Source organism: Ursus americanus, chromosome 16, assembly GCF_024610735.1.
Source record: "Ursus americanus isolate L20-20 chromosome 16, mUrsAme1.1.p, whole genome shotgun sequence".
NCBI classification, from domain to species: Eukaryota; Metazoa; Chordata; class Mammalia; order Carnivora; family Ursidae; genus Ursus; species Ursus americanus.
This window is the reverse complement of record NC_142142.1, coordinates 40,279,203-40,303,610: the sequence shown is the minus strand read 5'-3', so window position 1 is coordinate 40,303,610 and position 24,408 is coordinate 40,279,203. Positions and strand designations below refer to the sequence as shown.

The window sequence follows — 24,408 nt, the reverse complement described above, 5'->3', positions numbered from 1 at the left end:
AAATATTGTGCAGACCTATTTCTATGCATCATTCAAAGCTACGTATGAGGCAAGTTGCCAGCAGTCATAAGATTTTTAAACTGAACTGATCAAATTCATTCATAGGTTTGTCTTCACATGCATTCACACTTCCTATTTGATGACTTCAAAATAACCTATGAGACTTTTTTAAAATTTTTAAATAGACCTCACAAACAACATACAATAGAGGAGAAAAAAACTATTCTGACAATATTTCCTTCAGAAGAAAAAGGTATCAAAGTTTACTAATCTGCCTTCAAAAAAATCTATAAAAATCAATTTATTTCATCTTCTAGTTCTACATTAAGGGAAGAAAAAGATTTTCTTTTACAACACACGAAAGGTATGATATAGCAACTTTCCATCTATCCTTTAAAGGTCATTTTTAACACATTACAACACTGCAAAATTTATAAGCACAGCCTTTGCATTCTAGTGAATATGTTTTCAGAAAGATAAAAATTTTTGCAAGTGCAAAACAGGAAGAAAATTAGATTTTTTGGAAGTATTTCCTACGAATAACTGAGAAAACCTGAAGTATTTGTAGTAAGGGAATGCAAAGGACTAGATCCTCTGTAGCTCCTAAAATTAAACTGAGTCCATGGAAATTTTCCTTTTAGTTATTTATTCCATCTTCACTTTAAATTAACCATAAATGTGTTTAATAAAAGGCAAATGAAGAAACCAAACACCTTCCTTCAAAATTATTTACATCCAATCTGATCAAGTCATAGAATCCAACTGAAAGGAACTTTGAAAGCTTATCGCAGCCAGCCTATCTAACCATCTAGGGAAAACCTATTTTCTTCTGGAGTCTGTATTAGTCTAACATTCCATAATATCTACCTCACAGTATTTTACACCAAGAATGACTTCGTGGGATGAAGCTCAAAGAGCACTTTTATTTGTATCTTGGCTCTCATTATTATGATGACAGTATTATTTGAAAATTTTTTAATTTACCTCTAACCTAAATCTAATAAATCTAACCAAAAATCATTCTACTGGGTTGCCTGCCTGGCTCAGTCAGTAGAGCATGCAACTCTTGATCTCGGGATCTTGAGTTCGAGCCCCATGTTGGGTGTAGAGATTATTTTAAAAGAAAAAAAAGGAAAAAAAAGAAAATCATTCTACTGTATTCTGCCAATACCTCAACAACTGCTATAAAACATCTTTATAAATGGTGCTCTAAACCTAAATCGGCCCTTACATCCTTTTACCTAGGCTAACCAGAACATTTTCCTGCCTTATTCTTTCTTTGGCTGTGTAGTTCTTGCTTGTACTCTGTACAGATTAAATCAAATGCTACACATAAAGCTCATAGCACAGAGTCTTCCACGTATCGTTACCACTAATACTTGTTTCTCCACATACTTCCAAAAACCTGCTTGAATTTTCCCTCTCCTCTTTTTGTGTCTCCCCACCCAAACCCCCACCCAAACAATAGCACTGATGACCTTGGCTGTAGTTAACGATAACCCCATGGTTTCTTCTGCTTTATCTTTGTCTAGCCATACCTTCCTAAACTCAGTTTTACTGTGTATCTACTCTGTACCAGGTGCTGTGCAACACACAGTATAGTGTGTAAAACTGACCTAATCTCTGTCCTCCAGGAGCCTGGAGTCCACTTCCTCTCTCACATGGTCATTTAGCAAAACAAAAGAAAAGGACAACACAATACCACTCAGATGAGCTCTTACAACAAATGATGTAATGCGAGGATGACAATAATATACTGAATTAAATAAGGAGATTAATAGGTGTCCATAAGATAAGAGACACAGTCAAAAGAAAACCATTCTAGAATTCATTAAGAACAGCACAAAATTTCCAAGATCACCTGTAATGAGTTAAGTTACTATACAGCAGGTTAAAAATATAAGGACACTATTGAGACACAAAAAACCACTGACCACTGATCAACCTACAAGCCAAAGAGAATAAGGTTTCACTGAAAAGACAGTATATTCCAGAATATTACTAGCTTTTTAGGAAAAAGAAGTCACATAAAAGAAAATATATATACCAGAGTGGAAACGAACTCAGAGGGATAAATTCTAAAGAATTTTACATATTTATGAAAAGCACTGAACGGGCATTAATATTGAGATTTTTTATTACTAATAGATACTCAAGAAAAGAGGTGCACATGCCCAGGTCACGCCTGCAGACGACTAGCTGAGCCCCTGCTGCTGACTCAGAGTCACACAACCAAAGTGGTTTCCCAAAGTACACTCATTTTCTACCACATGAAAATCTATTCCAAACTGTTTTTCAATATGCGGCATTTTTGAAGGGCTGCAATTTAAGAGAAAGACTGGAAGAAGAAATAGAGCCATAAATGATATCGAATGTATTCGTTTAAGAAATGTGACTAAAAAAGGAAACAAATGGAATAATAGAAACACTTGATACCCACCAAACCTCTTACCCCTTTAAAACAAATGTTTCCTTTTATGAAAACATGTAGAGGCAGCAATACTAGAAGCAGCCATGTTGGTGCTTCTGAAGTCCAGTGTGTATCTAGGAGGAGATCCCTGCTTTGCCTCTTCACCGGCTGTTTAATTTCAATTAGTCTTCCTCTTTCCAGCCTGTGATACCTCCTCTGCAAAAGGGGGAGAAAAGCAAATGTCTGTATTTCAATTGTACTTCTAATACACATGTGTAAGAATATAATTGTTAACTGCTTTAAGAATTTTATGTTGGTGACTATTTTCCCTAATTACCTTATGCCACTGAAATATAACCTCTGAAATCAACGAAGATATCTCATTTCACATATTGAATTACTACTAGAAGACTTTTATTATCCTGAAATCCTGAATACTTTTATTTCTTAATACAGATAGCCATGATGAATAAACACAACTTATCTACAGCACAGCTTTAAAACACTAATCAGGTTGAACTGTGGGGAATTATATAAGCTGTACTGAGAAAACCATGTTATTGCTAACAACTGGTTCATACAGAACACTGAGGCCTCATATCCCGCCTCTTCTTACCATCAGAAGTGAAATACCAAACCTTTGCTTTGCTCTAATGAATATTCTCACTTTCTATCCCGTAGCAGAGTTATTTCTAAAACCATCATGTCATAAGCTCTTCAGCTATCCAATTCTTGGATATATTTGTGTTTTTGTCAATATTTTAATGGTATCTTTCAATTGTTTTGCAAAGTTTTAACTATTATGTCATAAAGAGAAAAACAAGAAGGAAATTAACTTGTGTAGGCACCAAATGTATGCCAGACACTATAAAACTAACCTATATGTCATAGCTCATTTAATCTTCAAAAATAAATAAATAAATAATAGAAAATAATAATCTTCAAAAATAATCCTGTGGAAAAAATAGACCAACCTCCCACTCCCATCCCTGCCAAGGTCACAGAGCTGGTCAATGGCAGAGGCAGGATCTGAATCAAAGCAATTTTTACTCCAGACTATGCTGCTATTACCTGTGATTTCAGCTTTTTAAAAAATCTTAACTGCTTTTTCTGATTATAAAAACAATACCTATTCATTGCCCAAATTCTGAAAAGTACAGAAAAACACAAAAAAGGCTAAGGACTGTGTGAACTACCTTCCAGAGATAACCCTTGCTTATATCTTAGAGAGTTTTTCTTTTTTTTTTTTTTTTAAGATTTTATTTATTTATTTGACAGAGAGAGAAACAGCCAGTGAGAGAGGGAACACAAGCAGGGGGAGTGGGAGAGGAAGAAGCAGGCTCCCAGCGGAGGAGCCTGATGTGGGGCTCGATCCCAGAATGCTGGGATCACGCCCTGAGCAGCAAAGGCAGACGCTTAACGACTGCGCCACCCAGGCGCCCCTAGAGAATCTTTTTCTTTACAAAACAGAATCTTAAATTTCAGGGCTTTTTTTAATTCTTTAGTTTAAATTACAAATTAATATACAAATATACTCATTGTTAAAATTCAAGTAGGAGTCAAAGTGTGCCTTTTCCTATCTCCAAATGCAGTCACTGCTATTAATAATTTGACTAACCAGAGTTTTTTCTATGCCTGCACATGCCTATGTTTGGATATAAATATGATTCATTTAATGCATTTTTATAAATATCTTACTTTTTTCTGTGCATGTGCATTATTCTACAACTTGCTTTTTTGCATTTAATGTGGTTTGATGATCTTTCCAGGTCTGTATATATGGGTCTGATTTATGTTTTTAATTGCTATTACCTAATAGAGCTCAACTTCCTATAGAGTTCTTCATAACTCTCACTTTTGTATCATGGTTTTCCCTTGTTATTAAATAATCTTCAGAAATAAACTTTATAAATAGTTAATATTCCTCTATATGGATACCTCGTAATTAACTATTTTTTTTGGTTGGACATTATGATTTATCAAATCTTCACCGTTAGGCATAATACTACACTGAGTATCTTTGGTTAAATCTTTTTGTACATGTTAAATTACTTTCAAGATCCTAAAAGTGGAATTATTAGGTCAAAAGTAACATTTCAAGACTTGATACACATTTCTAAAATGCCCCCTCAGAAAAATCACACCATTTAACGTACCCATAGCACTGTCTGAATTCCATTACATTATTTTTGCCTTTTAAGGAGTCATTTATTCAAGAAACAGATGTTAAGAACTTATACTAAATGCTAAAATCTAACCTCAAATTTGGCTTAGATCCAGAAAATACATTATTATTTAAACTAGCAAGTTGTGATTTCTTAGATATTGGTGAAGATTCTACAACAGCAGACGATAAAGTAAGCTGACCCTACCTGGATGAGGCACCCACTGCTAAGTAACTGCAAAGACGATGGTGATAAGATAATGAAGTTAGCAAAGACACCAATACTTTTATCTGGTTAACAGACTCCTTTTCTCAAGCATCTCTCCCTTAATGAAATATGATGTGCTCCAATAGTCCTGACTGTCGAATACAATTCTGTTAAATGAGTCATTTTTCCACCAGCCTACATCAGAAAATCTTGGAACAGTTTCACTGAGAAGAAAATGTGCCTCTGAATGTAAAAACCACATGGTATAAAACAGTAAACTTTTAAAATAAGTGGAATATATGAACACATGAAAATATATTCAGAAAAGCACAGATAATGAGATCTAATTTGCTTAAGCTCAATGTTTTAATGCAACTACGTTTTAAGATTATGTATTTGTTACATATTTGACAGAAATATGTCTAATAATCTTGCGACGCCTGAGAGTCTCAGTCGGTTGAATAACTGACTCTTGGTTTCAGCTCAGGTCATGATCTCGGGGTCATGAGATCGAGCCCCACATGGGGTTCTGCGCTCAGCGCAGAGTCTACCTGAGATACTTTCTCTCCCTCTCCCCTCCACCCCTCCCATGCGCTTTCACATTTTCTCTCTCTAAAACTAATCTTTAAAAGAGTTTTTAAAAAGAAATATGTCTAATAATGTTACTGAAACATATCTGTAATATATGAATGCCACATATTTGTAACTAAAATACTATCTAAGAAGTAGAATAGAAAATATTGTAGGTTAAAAACGACAAAGGATGGCAGCGCCTGGCTGGCTCAATCATACAGCATGCAACTCTTGATCTCAGGGTTGAGTTCAAGCCCCACGTGGGGCATGGAGCCTACTTGAAAAAAAAAAGACAACAAAGGAGCTTTACCACAAACATGCCAGTATGATTACATGCCTCACTCTTGTATTGTCACCATCACAGAAAAAAGGAGAAAATTTATAGTTTAGAACCAGTGCTAAACCTACATTAACTTTACATCCATGGTATACTTTTACCATTTTTAACACCTTTATCATCCCTTACACTACTCAGTCTATTTCTACCTTAAGAGCTTTACTCTTAGCTGTCACCATATCTAGTCTTTGATTATCAGTGGAATAAACCTACAAACTCCACTGGGATGTACTGTCAAAAAACTGGTGGAGAGGCAACAATGGTCAGCTAATCAGCAGATGGTACCTGTACTAAGTGCACTGTTTTCTGGATGCTGCCTATGCTAATACACTGCTTTCAATTAACAGTTTAACTGGCAACTTCTGTCCGCAACAAGAGATTCCAACTCATCAATATTTGCTGAACTGGGCAAAATATTGATCACCCTTACAAACTAGTTACTTCTATTAACCAAAAAAACACCACAGAGTAAGTGACATAGTCCAGGAAAGTCTTAATAGGAACCAGTCATTAGATACAAATGGTAGAACAGGTCTTCCAAATTCAACTGTGTAAGAGAAATGAGATTCAAGTGTATTTGCATTTGGGGGCGCCTGGGTGGCTCAGCTGGTTAAGCATCTGTCTCTTGATCTCAGCTCAGGTCTTCATCTCAGGGTCATGAGTTAAAGCCCCACACTGGGCTCTGTGCTGGGCATGGAGCCTACTTTAGGGGAAAAAAAAAAAGTGTTTTTGTATTTGAATTAAAGCAAGAATACACCACCATAAAGTAATATGACTGACTTTGCCAGCATGCCTGGAGGTAAATGACTATTAGGTTTAAAAGAACTGCAGTCTTTCTTGGAGACTGTCTCCTTCATGTAACAACGCTGCCATGGTTTAAAACATTAAAGCCTTTGTAAATGCTACTCCCTCTATCCAGCATGCTTTAGCCTCTCTCCAGGCCAAACTCTAAACCCAACTAGGGAATATTACCTAGGGAAGCTCCCTGAATTTCCACATGAGCATCTCAGTGAAATTATTTTGGCTTCAAAATGGAGAAAGAATGAACTGGAACAGAAAAGTTTTAGGTAGAGAGAGCAATAAGGAGGCTGTTGCAATAACTGGAAGAGAAAGGGTATCTCTCTGAACTAGAGGAGCAGCTGTGGAGAGATGGAAAGAGGCAGACAAATTAAAAGGGGTAAAAGTAGAACTATCTAGTTAACATAAGCCCTGGTGTGCTCTGAGGAAGAGACTGGAGAGTAAGAGAGTAAGTGAAGAAGGCAGAGGGAAGATCCTGGAAGTTAGTGGAGAGGGGAACAGAGAACAAGGAGGGGATGGGGCACCAAACGTACCAAATGCTTCTACTCCTAGATGCCTAAGGAGTAATCATCTGAACTTTGTCTGAAAAAGATCCATTCCTCTCCCTGTTCATTACCTTGCTGTGCTTCTTAAACAGGAACTTTGTGATATAAGTAAACACATCCTGTCTACTAATGAGGACATACTCTGTGTTACCAAATATGGCCATAATTTATGGCTAGGTAGGTATACATATTCTCATTACTTTACAATCCAAGCAAAAAGACTACAAGATAAGGAAATATGATATGTAAGGACACGGAGTGCACATTCATTTTGGATGTTCATTTCCATAAGCACTCAAAAACAGAGCCATAATATTTTCAGAAAGAATACGTACTACAGTGTGAAAGGCTAAATCCAGCCAGGTTATAGATTATTAACTAATTATATGTTAAGGAAAAATAGTCCACGATACATGAAAATCTGACACTAACACACCACACTAGAAATTTCACATGTAACTGGAGTAGAAACCCTGAATCCTTCAACAGCAATCAAAACTTATTTACTCACAGAAACAGAGAGTAGACATGGTTGCCAAGGGCTGAAGAACGGGGGAAAGGGAGATGTTGGTCAAGGGGTACAGATTTCCATTATAAGATGAGTAAGTTCTGAGGATCTAATGTACAGTACAGTGACTATAGTTAACAATATTGTATTGCATACTTAAAAGTTTCTGAGAGTAGATCTTAAATATTTTCACCATAACAACAACAAATACTTGTAATTATGAGCGATGAAGGATGTATTAACCAACCTTATCCGGTAAACATTTTACAATACATATGTATATCAAATCATCACTTTAGACACCTTAAACTTACACAATACTATGTCAATTCTATCTTAATAAAGCTGGACAAAAAATTTATTGCTACCAGTGTGCAACTACACACCAAGTGATAAGCCTAAGGCACATATCTCTAGTTGGAAAGTTCAGGGATGGCAGGAATCACAACCATTTTGCTCATCTTTATATTCCCAGTGCTTATAAAATATTAGATAATCAATATGCACTTAGTAAATACCTGTTCAATAAGCGCTGCCACTGAGATCTTGAGGCAAAAATATGTGCCTGACCTGCTAACACAGAACTTCTTCCCACCATACGACTGTATTAATGGGCCACTTACCGTCAGGTTATCAAAGCAAATTTGGATTGGTCAGTAACTCTAACTCAAACAGGATGTGATTATATAGATTACATAATTTTTAACTGTTCAAGTTTAATTCTATTAAAATTATATTATAAATGAAATAGTATATTATTTATTTGTAATTAAAATAGCTGTGATTAGAGCCTTATATGCCTAACTCACATTCAGTTCCAATTTCTGAATCAAACATGAACCCTTGTAACTCATTACTTATTAATTAAAAGGAGAAGAGAAATTCACACAACCCACATGCATACAGATCTCTGATCATTTGGCCCCTATTTTGAAAACTAGAAAAAAGGTTCCCAAAGTTATAATGATCATATATTTTCAATTTCCCAACATAGTCTCAGTTTTAAAAAACGTATTCTGCATGATGACATGTATCATATGGGAATTCGGAACACACAGTTACTGTATCCAGAATGCTCCTGACTTCCCTTCCTCCTTCCTCTTCTCCACTCCCCAAAGAAAATAAGTAAAATTATCAATGATCAACTCTGAAGAAAAGTAGTTACTATTTTACTTTAAAACCTTGTGACTTCCCCCAATTGAATCAACATGAAATGGAAGGGGGAAAGAAGGCAGGACACTGAGGAGAAATTTCTTCCAACTGACAATATCATATTACTAACAAAGATCATTGCCTTTAAATGTCATGCACAGATGATTCATTCTTCCAGATGGATTCATCTTATTTTTATTTCACTATTCCTGTTTCATCTTTTTGAAGGAAACTAATTCCTAAACATGGCATCTACAGAGCTGGTCATGATAAACAAAACAGCTGATTACTTACAAATGAGAAAATTAAGCATCAGTGCAATTAAATACACACATTTGAACTAAATATTTGATTACCGTACACTGCAGTGATTTATGGTAAAAGTGAGCACTGATTTTAAATGTGATGTATTATGTGTGCACCAAGAAATTATTTTCTGTTTACTCAACAAATCCGAAAATCCATTAAGAGGTCAGAGGTCCTAACTGGGTTCTCTTGATAGCTAAGTAGATTAAGCCAGTATTTCAGTCAGTTGGTTGAGGGATGTATACGGCAGAAGTTAGAAGGCATACAAAATGTATATTCATTCCACCTAACTAGTTGACAATCACCAAGGTCAGCTAAGCCCATCTTTAAAAGAAGAACAAAACTGGAGAACTTAACACTAAAGTTAACAAACCCTGCTATAAAATTATAGTAAGACAGTATAATATTCACAAAAGGGAAGAATAAACAAACTAATAGAATACGAAAGTCCATAAACAATCTACACATATTTGATTACCTGATTTATGACAAGGGTGACAATGAGGTATAAGGGAGAAAGATAATCTTTTTAATCAATAGTGCTGACTCAACTAAGTACCTGCATGGGGAAAAAATGTGCTGTGGCCCCCCCACCCCCACCATATCCTACACAAAAATCAGGGCAGATCTACATATAAAAGGTAAAACGATAAAACTTTTATAGTAGAAAATACAGATCATCATCTTTGTGATACTACAGTAGGTGAAGATATTTTGTAACAGTAGCCAAAAAGCACTAACCATAAAGCAAAAGATGACAAACTGGATTATATTAAGACCTATACCTCAAAAGAGACTTAAGAGTGTAAGAGTAACTCAGAGAATAGGGTAAGATATTCACGATACAAGTATGACAAAGGATTAGTATCCAGAATACCAAAAAAAAAGGACTCCCACAAAGAGTAAGAAAAGACATACAACTGAGCAGAAAAATGAGCAAAAGACTTAAACAGGTGCTTCACAAAATATACACCCACCAGAATGACTAGGTTAAAAACAATGACAACATCCAGTGTGGGTGAAAATGCAAAGGAACTAAAACACTCATACAGTGCTGATATCCTATGATCCAGCAATTCCATTCCAACAGAATACTTACACATGTTTACTAAAAGGTATGTACTAGAATGTTCTTAGCAGCAGTAGTCATAATAGTAAAAACTAGAAACAACCAAAATACTCAGCAGGAAGTTGGAATATTGTCAGTCACACATTGGAATGCTAAAAGCAGTAAGAATGACTTATAATTATACATAACAGTATGGATAAATCTCACAGACAATGCCGAACAAAAGATACCAAACACAAGAGTACATTCTGCAGGATTCCATATATATGAAATACAAATATAGGCAAAAACTAATCTATACTGTTAGATGTCTGGATAGTAATAATCCTCAAGAGCAATAGAGAAGCTTCGTTGTTTCTTGATCAGATGCTGGTTACACAGATGTATGTTGTTTGTGAAAAGTCACAGAGCTGTACAGGTATGAACTGTGGACTCTCCCCTGTATGTAGATTACACGTGACTAAGTTTTATAAAGGACGGTGGGGAGGACAACCTCCACAACTAATCCTGATATAGAGGGAGATCAGGTCATCAGTCAGATTCCATCAATAACCAATCCAGACGACCCTAATTGTGCTGTATCTTCTTGAATCCCCTCCATTTAGAAGGAGATCTAATAGTTTCAACATAGATTATGGACCCAGATGAACCCAGGGACTTGAAATGAAAGAGAGGATAAAATGACAGTGGGAAATGCTAGAGTAGTTTGAATACTTCCTTGCATTTCCTTCAAAACTCCAGCAGTAACCACTACCCATCCAGCTGGTTATCCAGCTGGTGCGATCAAGTCTAAAAGACAGAAATGATCCCCCCAAATCCTAGGATCTTCTGGATCTGAAGTTAGATAAACCCCTTGTTAAATTATTACCAAAAGATTCCAAATCTCCTGAAAGTATGTCATAATGGGCACGTAAATTATTTTATCAGTTAGGAATAATGTTCTGATGTGTGTAACAGGCAGTCCAAATTACAGCAGCTTAAAGAAGATAGGGGCTTACTCTTCTTATGAAATGGAAGTTCTGAAAGAGGCACTTACCGACGGTCAGGCATCTGAAGAATATATGGGCTAAGATCTCTGTAAATCTCTCGGCTTTTCTCTGAAAGTCTAGAATACTGGATCGACTCCAGGCATCATGTATAATTTCCAGGCAAGAAGAAAAAGTAATGAGTAAAAGGCCTTCCCAAAAACTTCATCCAAACATTTCTGCCTATACCTCACTGACCAGGACTATGCCACATGGCTTCAGGAATTTTTTAGCTAAGCATACTTCTGCCTGTAACAAAACTTGCATCCTATTAGAAATGAAAAGGGGGGAAATGGATATTAGGCAATCAGAAATCTGCCACAGCTATGAGGAGCACTTATAATGTGCTTACCAATACTGAATATAGTGTATATTTTTTTATCTAGCAATTTATAAGATGTTGATTGTTTTCCTTTCATATTTCGATTTTAATCTTTTTTTAAAAATTACCAAAAAGATGAACAAAGTTTTCTAAACTAGTACTTGGATGTAGTAAGTTAATAATGAATCAAAAAAACAAGAGAATTTCTCAAATCCTAAAGAGGGTATTTATTTCCTGAAAAATTTTTTTCAGAATGAACAATTAATTCTCAGTCTGTCCTTCTCTGATCTAAAGCATTATTCACCACTCAAATTAACTTAGCTACTAGCATTTGCCGTTTCATAAACTTAAGTAATGAGGCACTTTTCTGCTGACATATAGTTACCAGAACAAAACTTTTCCTCTCAATATAGTAGGTGTGAATACTGCTGTATTTAGCCAGTATTTCTCATATTCTTCAGCCCTCCTGTTTATCTTTTCTCTGCATAAAGTATCCATTTAATGAAATGGGGTGGACTATTCAAAGAGATTCTTACTTTTGTCTAAAAGAGTAACTTCACACATTTCGTGCAAGATTTTAAAAAGGGACTGTTCAATTCACTAAATGTTGCGTGACAATTCTACAGTGTTTTGTCAAATACCATCTCTGTTTTGTGCAAAGGTTTACTTGTTCCCTTTATCACATTAAAGTCTGAACAAAGTTCAGGGATGCCTGGGTTGCTCAGTCAGTTAAGTGTCTGCCTTTGGCTCAGGTCATGATCCCGGGGTCCTGGGATCAAGTCCCACATGGGGCTCCTTGCTCAGCAGGGAGCCTGCCTCTCCCTCTCCCTGCCATTCCCCTTGCTTGTGCATGCACCCTCTCTCTGACAAATAAATATATACGATCTTTAAAAAAAATTTGAAAAATAAAGTCTAAACGAAGTTCAATACATATCACAGGAAGGAGCTTAATTAAAATAAACCAAAGCTAACACTGAATAAAAGATATACATCAGTTAACCTAAGGAAGTTTAATTTTTTTTTTTGAATCACTGCAACATTTAAGGATTGTCTGGTCTACCAGATGAAGATCATCTGATGCCTGCAGGTGACTGCTCTGCTTCCATTCTCTGGTTTCCTTTGTACCTTCCGTGTCCGTCTTTTCATCCTGATCCAGCTCCCAGCTCCCATTCTCTTTCAACCATATTCCCTGGCAGCCAAACTTTTCCTTCACAGCAACAGTCCCCTCCATTCTACATCTCCACCTCCACGGAGCAGCTGGTCTCCAGGACAAAGAGCACCTGGAGGCCCTAGTCATCCTAGGCGTTTTTCTGTCAGTATATTGGTCTATTTCACAAGAATAGCTGATAAATCAAGACACAAGGCTAAACTTCCTAAGTAATTTTTCATATGGAATATAATGAATAAAATTCTCCAAGTATCAATCAGTTAAGAATTTATTAACCTTCTCACAAATCTATTTTAATACATGAGCACATTAGAAAAGTTACTAAAAAATTACTTAAAACTCATTTTTCTGGGGCGCCTGGGTGGCTCAGTCAGTCGAGTGTCTGACTCTTGGTTTCAGCTCAGGTCATGATCTCAGGAGTTGTGAGATCGAGTCCCACATTGGGCCCTGCGCTCAGCATGGGGTCTGCTTAGGATTCTCTCTCTCCACTCCCTCTGCCCCTCCCCACCCACTCCCGCTCATTCTCTCTCTCTAAAATAAATAAATAATATTGTTTTTAAAAGTCATTTTTCTTATGATAACTACCATACTATTTTTCACACACCTTACCCCTTCTCACTCACAAAGACAAAGTTGCCAATGAAGTCAAGACTCAATCTCCATGGCTCCAGTTAAGCTATGTGATCGCAGGTCTCTGCAATGTATCATAACCCACAAACCAATTCATGGCACTAACCACTGATCATAAAGAGAACTATCTAAAAGTATATGAAAAGAAATGTACACAGGCATAATTGATGGCAAGGAGGAACTACCTCAAAGCGCATGTACTATTTAAGGGTGTATCACTGAACTGATTTCAAATACAAACATCCTGCTTTATTAAACATGGGTAAAAGAGATATGCAACCATATTAGCCAGAGACAGCTTTTCTCCAAAATGGTAATAACAGTATGGATTCCTCAGAGTTTTCAAAAACAAACAACAGCTTTGAAATAAAACCTTGTTACCTGAGCCCCAGTTTGAACACTGGCTAGTGCAACCAACAGAAGTAAACTCAAAGGCTAAGGGACTCTTTATCTGCAAAAGAGATACTGTATTTATGGTATTCTCTTATTGAGAGATGTTACTAGATTTTTATTAACTACCTGGGAGGACAAAAAAAAAAAAAGGCTGCAAATGCCATTACTCCTTTCTCATACAAAAAAACCACTTTTCCTGTGTATTTATTAATTCACTCATTCACTTGACAAATATTTATGGGTTTCACCGTTTGAATAATGCCCAACCTTCAAACAATGTAACAGAAAACTAAGGAATTAGTGTGACCCAGATACAGAAGGACTTTTCAACCAGTAGAGCTGGAGGAGAGGTTTTAAAAAGATAACAACTGCAGAGGAAGGAACCCACAAGCTTCTACCAGCTTTGTCTATGCATAAAATGGCAGTAATTAATGTTGCCATTTTTGTAAGTGAAGATAACATTTTTACAGAGACTATCACTTTGAGATATGAGTACCTAATTAGATTTAGCTGTGTGGACCTAAGATTCTTCTGAGACTAATAAGAATTTCTTCCAATTAGGCATTTGGTGGTTTTTTTGTTTTGCTTTTGGTTTGGTTTTTTGGGTTTTTACTTTTTTGTTTTTCTCGAGTAGGGTCATTCAACAGTTCTGTAGAAAGCAAGAAGAAAGCATATCCCAAGTCTACTGGCAGCTTTTCCCATCCTCAAACAATTCCTTGTTCAGATGCACAGCCACAGAAGTTCAAAGGTCACTGGCGTCTTTGTACTCAGTTCCATGGTAGCTACAAACAAACTTTTGTCCCCATTCCTTCAATGACATGAGCTGCACCAACCACACTGACTGAACTTTTACATCTGAGGCCTGCATGTGCATTACTTAACTGAAGGGCCACAGTATTTCATTTATAAGCTTCAACCATAAATTATTAAATCTCTTTTGTGAAATAAAATAATTTATTTACCTGGGCATAAATGAATGTTGATTCTAGCCAAACACAAAGAACATCACTGGCAGTAATGATCTTATGATTTCTAGTCATAATTATCATCTTATGATTTTGTAAAGCTTTCATTGACTGTGTTTTTCAGGATTTCTCTCATTCTTGTCCTTCTCTATTTTAAATTGTACATGATAAAAAGTAAAAAAATATATTATGGGATTTTATACAAAGTTATAAACCTAAAAGTTCTTTCTTAAAATCTGACAATAAATATGCTTAAATGAGGGCTCTCAAAGTTATAAAGTTTACTTTAAAATAGAAAAGAGCCTAAAGGATAAATACAAATGCATAATAATTTAAAATACAAGTAATTTTAACTTTATTTGTACATTTTAATAATTCTAAGCATAAAACTCATAAATTGTTAAACCTGTCCATTTAAACCACCAATTTTTAAATAAATTCCAACTACTTGCATGTGCTAATAGCAATCTCCAAAATCTATTCTAGTACCATAAAATACTGTTATTTTAGCTGAAAAATCAAAAATTAATTACCCGCCAGTGTGCCTGAGTGGCTCAGTCGGTTAAGCATCTGCCTTTGGCTCAGGTCATGATCCCAGGGTCCTGGGATCGAGCCCCACGTTGGGCTCCCTACTCAGTGGGGAGCCTGCTTCTTCCCCTCCTCCCTGCTTGTGTTTTCTCTCACTAGCTCTGCTGCTCTTTCTCTCTCTCTCAAATAAATAAATAAAATCTTTTTTAAAAAATAATAATTACCCGCCAAAAAATCAATCAGTAAGTAATCACAAAAGGAACTGCATGAGCATCTTTGAAAGAAATTTTTCTAGCAGCAGAGCTGAGAACTAACTACAAGGACACAAACTAAAGCAAGATGCTGAAAGGGCTTTGCTGGTACCAAGATAAGAGAGCGTCCTCCACACAGAAAACTTTCCATAATTGTTTCTAACTAAGGCAAAGGCTTCCAGAAGGTTGGCAATACTACTTAAAATTTACTGAGCCACCAATACCGTGCTAAACATGATTCTCCCCAGAGAAAACAGGTCCAATCTCAGATTTTTTATTTTCATGAGCACAAAGTACAAAGGAAGACAGCTGAAAAGAAGCAAAAAGAATAAATCACATAGCAAAGATTATAGGAATACAGAAATATTGTTTAAATTGAATATAAGGTGGCTCTGAACAGTGCTAAATAGAAGAAAAAGGCTTTAAAGTAAAAAAGAAAAAGTCATTCCAGATTTTGCATAAAATTAACTCAGAAACATTTCTTTTTTTTTTTTGTAATATTTTATTTATTTGAGAGAGAGAGAAAGAGAGTGCATGCACAAGCTGGAGGAGAGGCAGAGGGAGAAGCGGGCTCCACACTGACCAGGAAGCCCGATGCAGGGCTCCATCCCAGAATCCTGTGAATCATGACCTGAGCCGAAGGCAAAGGCAGGCGTTCAACTGACTGAGCCTCCCAGGTGACCCTCAGAAACATTTCTAAACCCTAGACTTAACCAAGAGTTTCTTTGTTTCTACTTCTGAAGCCCATATTCCTGAAACACTAAGAATATTATATTTTTCATATCACTAATCTAGCTAAGACTAAACTGAAAATTTTTCTAAAACTTTTTTCCTGCTTCAGAACTTCCCATCCTATCTTCAAGAGGTTAGCCTGTAACAGAACAGCTCCAGCTACATGAATTGTTAGTTCTACATGCTAAAGGGCCCCTATTTTGAAAAGTCATGCTAAAAAAAACCAACCAAACAAACAATACAAAAAACAAACAAACAAAAAAAAAACAGTAAAAAACAAACTCTCCTATGCTAAGCAAGCGGGGATGAGGAATTCACCAAATAGTTTTCATGACATACACTTAAGCAAATAAATGTATGAAAACCACTTCCTACCAGGAGCAAATTGTTGATAAAGCAATTTGTTCTAGTAATCAAAGTAATTTAGACTCTAAACATCTCACTAAATGATTCCCCAAGTATTAATGGTACAGTGAAAAAAAAAGGCAAACTAAATACAGCTGACCCCTGAACACCACAGGGGTTGAGGTGCCGACCCCCCCACCCCACACAGTTGAATATCCACATATAATCTTTGACTCCCCAAAAACCTAAGTCTACTGTTGCCCGAAAGCCTTACCCATAACATAAACAGTGGATTAACACATATCATGTACATCTTATATACCACATACTATATTCCTACAAGGTAAGCTAGAGAAAAGAAAATATTATTAAGAAAACCAAAAGGAAGAGAAAATACATTTACAGTACTGTAGGTATTTTTAGTGGACAAAATCTGCATAGAGGTGGGCCAGCAAGGTTTTATACACTTTGGTAAGTTTTTAAAATGTCAGGTCAGAATGTATCCCAAGAGAAAATAACTGAACATACACATGAGAACCTATTTGTTTTCCCAAATGAGTCACCGACAAAGTCACTTACTGTACACTAAAAAGAAACATACCAAAAAAAATATAGGGACACCTGGGTGGCTCACTCGGTTAAGCATTTGCCTTTGGCTCAGGTCATGATCTTCCGGGATCAAGTCCTCACTGGGCTCCCTGCTCAGCAGAGAGCCTGCTTCTCCGTCTGCCCCTCACCCAACTTGCACTCTCTCTCTCTCTCACTTTCTCTCTCAAATAAATTTTTAAAAGGAAGGAAGGAAGGAAGGAAGGAAGGAAGGAAGGAAGGAAGGAAGGAAGGAAGGAAGGAAGAAAGGAAGGAAGGAGAGAAAATATAGATATACAATATACCAAGTATATTTCTTTTTTTCTAAAAAAAAAGAAAAAGCATTTTCAAAAAATCTGATTCAAAAATGGGCAGAAGACCTGAAGAGACACTTTTCCAGAGAAGCCCTACAAATAGAAAACAGGTACACAAAAAGATGTTCAACATCACTAATCATCAGGGAAATTCAAATCAAAACCACAATGAAATAGCAGCTCATACCTGTTAGAATGGCTGTCATCAAAAAGACTGGCAAAAAGGTTGGCAAGGCTATAGAGAAAAGATAAAAAGTGTTGGGGACTATTGGGGGGAACATCATTTGATACAGCCACTATGGAAAACAGTATGAAGACTTCTCAGAAAATTAAAAATAAAACTACCATATGATCTAGCAATCCCCACTTCTGGATATATACCCAAAGAAAATGAAACCACTACCTCACGTTCATGTTCACCGCAGCATTATTCATGATAGCTGAAACACAGAAAGAACCTAAGTGTCCATCCACAGCTGAATGGATAAAGAAAATCTGGTGTATACACACACACACACACACACACACACACACACACACACACGAATAACATTCAGCCATAAAAAAGAAAGGAAATCCAGGGTGCCTGGGTGGCACAGTTGGTTGAACATCCGACTCGGTTTTGGCTCCGGTCGTGATCTCGGGGTCATGGGATCAAGCCCCATGTCAGGCTCTACACAGAGTCTGCTTGAGATTCTCTCTCCCTCTCCCTCTGCACCTCCCGCCTCACTTGCTCACATGCTCTCACTCTCTCTCAAATAAATACATCTTTTTTAAAAAAAAAAAGAGCATAAAAGAAATCAAACAAATCCTTTAAACTTTCTTCTTTTTTAAACACTCTTATACCACATCCTATTCTGAATAGGAGCCAATATCTCTTATTGTTACTAAACTTAAAAAATCAGCCAGCTACACCAATTTTCAAGCATCTTGGGCCCTGCAAAATTACTTAATGCCGGTACACAGTAATTAGGTAATGATTACAGCTTTAAAAAAAAAAAAAAAAAAACAGCACATTTTATTATAAATATGGTAAATTTGTGGAAGGCACTCCATTAGGAAAAATAACTTTTTAAATCAGAATGATTTGTCTCTTGAATGCCTTACTTTATCTAAGAATGCTGAAGCCCCAAAATACGATCTTCCAAAATGAACAAATGCTGCTGACATGCTTAAATTGAAATCAAATCTTAAAGAATAAAATTCTTACAACTAACTACAAAAATTCTGATATCTTTATCAACGTCAGTATCTTAAAATACAAGATATGAATTGACCTAAGTTTAAACCACTATAAGACACACAGAAAAATGACTGTCTTTTGATACTTATCCTTAGATCCTCAGTAGAGAAATGAAAAAAAATCATTCTGGGCCAGTTGTTAGGCTTTCAGTTAGCCTCACATCTCAGCATCCACGAAGTCAAGACTTTCTCATATTTAACGCTCTAACTCTGCATAGAGAAAAATGGTTCTCCGTAATCACAGGCTGAACCTCAAAGATAACTAAATAAGCTACTGGTTTTCACACTGACATCGGTGGCAAAGCATCAGGTGTTCTGCAAACATCTGATCTGAAGATGTTCCTGTAAATACATGATAACCTTTTTTTAAAACTATAACAGGCACAAATTTTTAAAACCGTAACACACACTTGTTTTCAATACACTGGAAACCAGAAATGCATGAACTTGTGTTACCATCCATTAGCAAAAATGGGTAAATATTATACATTTATTTTATAAGTGATTATATACTAACAAAATACTAATCATCAGTAGAAACACTGGAGGTCCACCTAAGATTTTGCTTGGAGAAAATAGGGTTTTGTTGCTAAGAGTTTGAAAATCACCAGCTTAGTGCATAGAGGTGGCAACCTATCAGAACTGGGGTGCAAAGTTGCTGACACTTACCCTCCTAGGAAAAGACTACCACAATAAAGAGACCTCAGAACCCTAAAAACCTCTTTCATCTTACTGTACCAAATATAGATTCCTTTGAGGTTAATTCTTTTTAAAAAATGTGTTAATACTCTATCAGTCACACCTCAAGGTCAATCGCCTCATCTACAAATTCAGTGTAAGTACTGACATATATAGTCAAACGATTTTCGACAAGGGTACCAAGACCATTCAGTTGGGAAAGGACTGTCTTTTCAACAATGGTATTGGGAAAACTGGATGTCCATATGCAAAAAAATGAAATTGGACCCATACTTTTACTGTCCAGAAAAACTAACTCAAACAGGATCAAAGGTCCAAACAAAAGAGCTAAGATTATAAAACTCTTAGAAGAAAACACAAGGCAAAAACTTCATGACATTGATTTGTCAATGACTTCTTGGACAGGACACCAATAGGACAGGGAACAAAAAACAAAACAGATAAACTGGACTTCATCAAAAAACTTTTGTGCATCAAAAGACTCTATTAACAGAGTGAAAAGGCAACCCACCAAATAGTAGAAAATATCCGAAATCATATATCTGTTAAGAGATCGATATCCAGAATACACAAAACACTCCAAGAACTCAACAAGAAAAACCCAATTAAAAAGGAGGCAAAGGACTTGAATAGATATTTCTCCAAAGATGATACTCAAATGGGCAACAAGCATATAAAAAATGCTCAGTATCACTATCATTATGCAAATGCAAATCAAAACCACAATGAAAAATCACTTCACATCCAGTAGGATGGCTACGAGCAAAAAGATTTAAAAAAATAATAGAAAATAACAAGGTTGATGAAGATGTGGGAAAAACTGGAAAAACCTGGAACCCCTGTGCACTGCTGGTGGGAATGTAAAACGGCAAAGCTGCTGTGGAAAACAGTATGGCAGCTCCTCAAAAAACTAAAAACAGAATCATCATACAAACCAGCAATTCTACTTCTGGGTATGTATCTGGAAGAACTGAAAATAGTATCTCAGAGATATCTGCACATTCACGCTCATAGCAGCACTATTCACAATAACCAAGAGGTGGAAGCAACCCAAGTGTCCATCAGTCAACAAATGGAGAAACAAAATGTAGGAGATACATACAATGTAACACTATTGAGCCTTAAAAAGAAAGGAAATCTCCTCACATAGTCCAACATAGATGAACCTTGAGGATGTTATCCTAAGGGAAATAAGTCAGCCACAAAAAGAAAAACACTGTATGATTCCACTTATATGAGACATCTAAAGTAGTCAAACTCATAGAAACAGAAAGAATGGAGGTTAGCAGGAGCTGTGGGGAGGGAGAAATGAGGAATTGTTGTTTAATGGGCACAGAGTGTTAATTTTGTAACATATAAAAGCTCTGGAGATCTGTTTCACAACAATGCAAATATACTTTACTGAACTACACACCAAAAAATGGTTAAGATGGCAAATTTTGTTAGGTAAATTTCACCACAATATAAACAAGTTAGTATGAGTAACTACTTCATGGGGCAACTGTGATGATTAAGCCAATATTAGATGCAAGGGGCTTAAGAATACTTCCTGGCATTTCAGTAATAATTAAATAATGTTGGCAGTTTATAATATTAATAAGACATATTTAGCACTTAGTGAAGCCAAATCCTGAAGTGAGGATTATAAAGAAGATTTCCTTGAAAAACAAGCCAGAGAATTTAATAAGTATAGTAGGACTAGGAAACCTGTAATTCTTGGTTGGTTAGAGCGACACAATGAAACTTAAGTTTAAGGAGGTAGGTACGGCAATCTAGATCAAAGGAACACAAAATCTAAGTCTGGGAAAGCTAATGTGAAGAAATTCAGAAAAGTGCTACTATGACACTCTGGTCATACCTTGAAACTCAAGAAAAAGAGGAAAGAGACAGAACTTATATAAGAATACTAAGCAACCATTCCTTCAAAACTGTGGTTTAACCAACAAATAGAACTCCTTATAGAAATTATCTTGGCTAGCAAGTTGATACATGAAAGCCAAGTTTAGTTGCTTATGCTTCACAAGTTTTTTTTCCCCATAAAAAGTTCTAATAAAAGTAAGCATTTAAACATAAAAAGCCCAATCTTTGCCACTCAGAAAGCCTTTAGGATTAAATCTCAGATTCTCTAGAGGAAACACAGAATTGAAATGGATAAACACCATGCTCTCCTCTCACTGACCACCTGCTCCCAAGTAGGGAGGCAGACAAATTAAGAATATAGACTACAGAGGCACAAGGAGTTCTGTATTGCTCATACGCTCTAATACCTATCATCATGATAGTCAGCTAAATATAAAAGCACCCACATTCAAAGTAAAACCTTGACTACTTAAAACCCTTAGAACAGGGTTTATTAACCTCAGCACTACTGACGTTTAGACCAGATAATTCTTTGGGGGAGTAGGGAACATGCATGAGTAATATTACAGAATTCATTATTCTAAATATAAGAATATAAATCTGAGGAGCACCTGGCCGGTTGGGTTATACGTGCGACTCCTGATCTCACTGTTATAAATTCAAGCCCCATGATGGATGGACAGATTATTTGAAAAATAAAATCTTAAAAAAAAAAAAAAAGAATATAAATCTGGAACACATCTCTTTCCCAGCCCAAGTTAAATGTTTAGAAGTCATTTCACAATACTTAAAAGAGTAACACTGAGGAAAATTTTGAGGTCAAACATACCTAGATTTGAATTCTGAATCAATCCATCATTTAGTTGGGTAACCTGAGCAAATGACCACATTTTTCTAAGGTTTAAATAAAATAACATTTGTAAAGATCAATACAGAATGGACACTAAATAAAAAGTAATAAATTTAGCTTTAAGTGCTAGAACTTTTTTTTCATAACTGCTTTATGAAAAAAATATTTCTAAAATATATTGTACATTCTCCTGCCTTAATGTAATCTAACCTTTTATAAACAACGCAGAGGTAACCATTCTGAACAAACATCACTGCTGACCCTTGAGCAATACAGGAGTTAATAAGGGCACAACCCCCCACAAAGTCAGATATAACTTTTGACTCCCCAAAAACTTAACTGCGAATGGCCTACTACTGACCAGAAGCCTTACCAATAACACAGTCAATTGCAGCACCTGGGCGGCTCAGTCGTTAAGCATCTGCCTTTGGTTCAGGTCATGATCCCAAGGTCCTAGGATCGAGCCCAGCATCAGGCTCCCTGCTTGGTGGGAGGCCTGCTTCCCCCTCTCCCACTCCCTCTGCTGTGTTCCCTCTCTCGCTGTCTCTCTCTGTCAAATAAATAAATAAAATCTTAAAAAAAAAAACAAAACACAGTCAATTAATATATATTAATGCTGTATTCTTCCAATAAAGCTAGAGAAAGTGTTATTAAGAAAATCATAAGAAAAATATATTTACAGTACTATACTGTATTTATTTTTAAAAATCTGCACATAAGTGGACCTGTGCAGTTCAAACCCATGTCATTCAAGAGTTAAGCATAAATATGACACTAATTAGGGACAAGAGCTATCAAAATGAATAATACAGAAACTCAAGTTTCAAAACGATGGATCAATTAAACAGCAAAAAAAACAACAAAAAAAGAAAAACCTTTTAATAGAGTCTTTAACTGAGTCTTTCAGTTAAAAATTATATCAACAAAGGCAGATGACGTTACACAAGTTGGGATAGAAAAACTACAAAAATGTAATTGCCTGCATGCCCTAAATGAACCAGAAGTGATAGGCTGTCCAAAAAAAATACATGAAAGCCAATTTGGGTTAGTAGAGAGAATATACCAAAATAAGAGTCAGAAGAACGGAGTTCTAGTTTCAACTGCCCTACTTGACTGAGAATATGTAGCTACATTAAGCCACTTAACCTACATCTATATCCTCATTAATAAGCAGGGCACAAACCTACTTTGACACCTCCAACACTGTCAGGCATACCAAATAATGTGATAAGAAATGCTATTAAAGCTGTATGCAAAACACTTCATACTATGAGACCTGCAGAGTGACGGTTCATCAGTCTAGAGCTGGGTTTCCCAATCTTTTTCACTCATGACACATACAGAAAATGAAAGTACTGGTACAGACACAGAGGTAAATAAGCCATGCTGTTGGCGGCCAATAATGATCAGCCTTGAAGCTCTTACCACTGTCACTGACCATCCTCTCTGAGGACTCAGGAAATCAGTACGTCTGGCCCATCTGTAACACATTCAAAGAATTGTCTGGCACACTGGTTAAGAAGCTCTAATTAAAACAACATGTCTAATGTGGAGCACTGTAAGAGGGAATGTAACACTTTCCACAATAACCAGCAGTGGCAAACAGAATGAAGACCAAAGTCTGACTGTGACAGAACAGTACTACCTTGGACCTAGGCAATTGGATCCCCCACCCTAGGCCTGGATCCTTGGAGGGCCATGCACTGGCCCCCCACTGGCCACACCCTTAACCATGGGCCAGTTGTTCTCAGGGCCTAAAAGGATACACAACCGAAGCCTACACACCCCAGCCTTCCTCTTACCCAGGACCCCAGAATCTCCTGCCTATTACAGGTCTGCTCAGGCCTCTTCCCCAAGTTTTTCCTCCCAAGGGCAGATGACTCTACCATCAGTATTTACAGCCGTAGGCCCAACGGATGGTCAAAAAGTTGCTGTGCAGGGGCGCCTGGATAGCACAGGAGGGAAGAGCATGCAACTCTTGATCTTGAGGTCATGAGTCTGAGCTCACATTAAATGTAGAAATTACTAAAATAAACAAATAAATAAACTTAAAAAAAAAAAGTTGCTGTGTGAAAGGTATGTGGGGATGCACATCCCTCTATATGCAAGGACAAAGTCCCTTGTGCAAGGAACCTGGAGTGAAAAGGGATGTCAGGTCAGAGGCTGGTTCTTTGCACTTCACTATGTTCTGGCATAAAACACAGTCTGAGAATTCCCCCTTTGACTCTGATTTTAGGTCATTATGAAGTTTTATTTATAAAGGTAGGCAAATGGAACATCTTTATCAGTAAGCTTGATTTGTAACTTGTACATTTTTAGACATATGGCATATGGACTTCCATTTGGATTCCTGCCCTGAGTCCCAAAAATGTTAGGGATGGGCCAGGAAAAGGATCTAAATCCCTTGTCATATGAGGAAAAATTGAAGA

At 36.5% G+C, this 24,408-nt stretch overlaps 1 protein-coding gene across 2 annotated transcripts in view; it reads right to left on the bottom strand.

The window, feature by feature from the left end:
• The window catches only part of ARHGAP32 (Rho GTPase activating protein 32), a 293,982-nt gene that overhangs the window by 257,796 nt on the left and 11,778 nt on the right, over positions 1 to 24,408 (bottom strand). Inside the window, exon 1 of one of the 2 annotated variants that reach the window (XM_087868279.1) lies at positions 2,441 to 5,354. The exons of the other annotated variant lie outside the window; for it this stretch is intronic. The gene's annotated coding sequence lies outside the window, so the exon portion shown is untranslated. Of the gene's footprint in view, positions 1 to 2,440; positions 5,355 to 24,408 lie in introns of those variants that run through there. 2 annotated transcript variants of the gene reach the window in all.